Below are 3,662 nucleotides of genomic sequence, written 5' to 3'. Positions count from 1 at the left end.
ATATTAGGGTGATAGGAGTGCTCGGCCAATTTGGTTAAACCTGGAACTGAGAGTTGTGAAACAGTTTTATTTAACTCCGTTATTAGGAGTTGCTCTACCTATACAATTAGCTAAAGTTGCTAATTTAAACCAATATCCTGTGGTTAAGCACTCTTTGCAAATTTGGCTCCAGTTCCACAATTTTTTAAATCTTAAAAAATTTAAACTTTGTAGTATAATTTATCGTAATCACTTTCTTAAACCTACCTGGAGCGATCCATTTTTTTTTACTTTGGAAAAATAAAGGTATTACTACTTTTTTAGATTTATTTAAAGAAGGCAGAATGATGTCTTTTGAACAATTAGTCGATAAATATTCTCTCATATTCATACTTTTTACAATACCTTCAAGTTAGATATTGTTTCAAAAATTCAAAAATATTTAAGTAATTTTCCTTACATATTGGAGGCTGACTTATTAGAGATTATTATGAATAAGAACCCTTCGATGAAAGGTTCTATTGGAAGAATTTATAATTTATTATTACAATGGGATAAGCGTCCTTTACTTAAGATTAAACAAGATTGGGAGAAGGAACTCAGTTTGACGTTGATATGGGAGGATTGGACACGGATTCTGAAGCTTCTTCGATCTGTGCTAGTCATTCACTGATTCAAATTAAAATTGTACATCGTTACCATTTGTCGAAGGAGAGACTTTCTAAAATATTTCCCAATGTTGACAAGTATTGTGATAGATGTAAAACTGAGATAGCTACACTGACACATATGTTCTGGTCATGTTCTATATTAAAATAGTTTTGGAAGTCAGTCTTTTCGACAATTTCTAAAGCACTCAGAATCAACTTACAAACTAATAAATTGACTGTGCTTTTTGGAATAATTCCTCAAAATATCCATGGTATTTCTGTGTCTGACCAACATGTTATTGCGTTTGTTACATTGATAGCTAGGAGGGCCATCTTGTTGAAATGGAAGGACATATCAGCTCTTACTTTGTCACAATGGTTCTCTCAATTGATGCTGTGTCTTAGCTTGGAGAAAATTAGAAGTCGAACCTTTGAACCTTTATTTGATTATGAGAAGAGATGGGGCTCATTTTCTTGTTATTATCATTTCAGTTAACTGATAGATTTCCTCCACTATCTAAGTGTAATTGTTTTTTGATATATCTGTCTTTCTTGTTGGCGGTTTGATGTTTATTTTTAGAAGCTTTTTGTATGACGCATGGCTCCGGGGTTGTACCCCCAATGGGTTTCTTTTCTCTCTCACTTTTCTTGCTTAGTAGGGATTTTTAATTCACAAAAATGTTCAATCTTTAAGATAATTTGTTTTGAGGCATTGTGAGTGTTGTTACTTCAATGTACCTGTGTTATTTTTGAATAATAATAATAATAATAATAATAATAATAATAATAATAATAATAATAATATTTGAAAAGAAACATCTATAGAGATGGCCACACCAGAGTACAAGCTTCGGATAGGAGAAGCGTGACCACCAGCAGAGGTAAGGGCCAGTAGGAAGACAGTGCAGGGCTGTCCTGTGGGCGTTCTCCTCAGCAGAACACCTTGTTGGATACTGCTGGGTGGGTGGTGGTTGACCCATTGGGGCACGGCAGCAACAGAAAGGCCAGTAGCACTGTCGGCTCTGATGCTCAACAGGGAAGCGTAAATTCAGGCCTTGCGGTAGTTATAGGAGATGATAGTCAGGGGAGAGAACGGATATTCTGTCAATGTGGTCAGAATTTAAATGAGAACTGATTTCTGTGTCACTGATCCAAACCATTAAACTCCAGTCCCATTAAATTGGAACATTAGCCGAGGAATACCTCCCACGCCCAGTGACCAGAGTGCAGAACTCGGCACCAACAGTCACTCTTGAACTTGATTCAGCAACTGTGATGGTAAAATATCCAGCCTGTTTAAACAGTTTCCCCAGTGTGAACTCGGCAGTGCGTCACAAGGTGGGATAACTGAGAGAATCTCTTCCCACATTGGGAGCAGGAGAATGGCCTCTCCCCAGTGTGGACTCGTTGGTGTGTCTGTAAGTCGGATGACTGACTGAATCTCTTTCCACATTCAGAGCAGGTGTACGGCCTCTCCCCAGTGTGAATACGCTGATGTATCATCAGTTGAGATGACTAAGTAAATCCCCTTCCACAGTCTGAGCAGGTGAACGGTCTCTCCCCAGTGTGAACTCTCTGATGCACCTTCAGTTGATATGACCGAATAAACCCTTTCCCACAGTCTGAGCAAGTGAACGGCCTCTCCCCAGTGTGAATTCGCTGATGTGTCTTCAGTTCAACTGACCGAGTAAAGGACTTCCCACAGTCTGAGCAGGTGAATGGCCTCTCACCAGAGTGGACTCGCTGGTGCACCTGAGGGTCAGATAAATGAGTGAATCTCTTCCCACATTCAGAGCAGGAAAACGGCCTCTCCCCAGTGTGAATTCGCTGATGTACCATCACTTGAGATGACCGAGTAAATGCCTTCCCACAGTCTGAACAGGTGAACGGCCTCTCTCCAGTATGAACTCGCCGGTGGGCCTGTAGCCTGGATGAGTCAGTGAATTTCTTCCCACAGTCTGAGCACTTGAATGGTCTCTCCCCGTTGTGAATTCTCTGATGTACCTTCAGTACAGATGAATGAGTGAATCCTTTCCCACAGTCTGAGCAGGTGAACGGTCTCTCCCCAGTGTGAATTTGCTGATGCTCCTTCAGTACAGATGACTGAGTGAATCCTTTCCCACAGACTGAGCAGGTGAATGGCCTCTCCCCAGTGTGAATTCGCTGATGTACTTTCAGCTGAGATGACCGAATAAACCCTTTCCCACAGTCTGAACAGGTGAACGGTCTCTCCCCAGTGTGAGTTCGCTGATGTATCTTCAGTTCAGATGACCAAGTGAATCCCTTTCCACAGTCTGAGCAGGTGAATGGCTTCTCCCCAGTGTGAACTGACTGGTGTCTCTGCAGTTGCGATGACTGAGTGAATCCCTTCCCACAGTCTGAGCAGGTGAACGGCTTCTCACCAGTGTGAACTCGCTGGTGTGTCAGTAGGCTGGATGACCGAGTGAATCCCTTCCCACAATCAGCGCAGGTGAATGACATCTTATCAGTGTGAACTCGCTGGTGTACATGCAGGTCAGATGAGTGAGTGAAGATTCACACACTTCCCACACTTCTTTGTCAATTCATAAGTCAAATATCAGATGTAGTAAACCCCTTGCACAATCAATGCAGTTGAAGAACTGATCTCCAGTGAACAAATGCTGGTGTGTTCTCAGCTCCCCGGTTCCATGGATTTCAGTGAGTTACAACAGAAAACTTCATTTCAGACACAAAGCACTTATCCAGCTGTGATGAAATAATTCTTCATAATCCAAGGATCAACAGTGATACATGGTTAAATATCTAGTAACTTCTCAAATATCTGGGCAGAGACAGCAAACTGACATGTTGTTCTGTTCAAAATTCCCGTACACAATTTTTGCCATTTATAACCTGTAAAAAAGATTTACAAAAGACATCAATGAGTGAAAGTCATCATTCAGAGAAGTCTATGGTCATCCACTTTGTTAGAAGCAATGAGAGTGCAGACTATTTTCTCAATGGAGAGGAAATAATGTTGAAGAGTACGAGAATATAAAAGCAAGGATGTGT

The 3,662-nt window shown here is 41.0% G+C and overlaps 1 pseudogene; it reads right to left on the bottom strand.

Annotated features, from left to right (window-relative positions):
- Nucleotides 1–1,465: 1,465 nt before the first annotated feature.
- Nucleotides 1,466–3,214, bottom strand: LOC140720273 (uncharacterized; annotated as a pseudogene).
- Nucleotides 3,215–3,662: the final 448 nt, after the last annotated feature.

Source organism: Hemitrygon akajei, unplaced genomic scaffold, assembly GCF_048418815.1.
Source record: "Hemitrygon akajei unplaced genomic scaffold, sHemAka1.3 Scf000039, whole genome shotgun sequence".
NCBI classification, from domain to species: Eukaryota; Metazoa; Chordata; class Chondrichthyes; order Myliobatiformes; family Dasyatidae; genus Hemitrygon; species Hemitrygon akajei.
The sequence above is the reverse complement of the archived record's forward strand: the minus strand, read 5'-3'. Positions and strand labels throughout refer to the sequence as shown.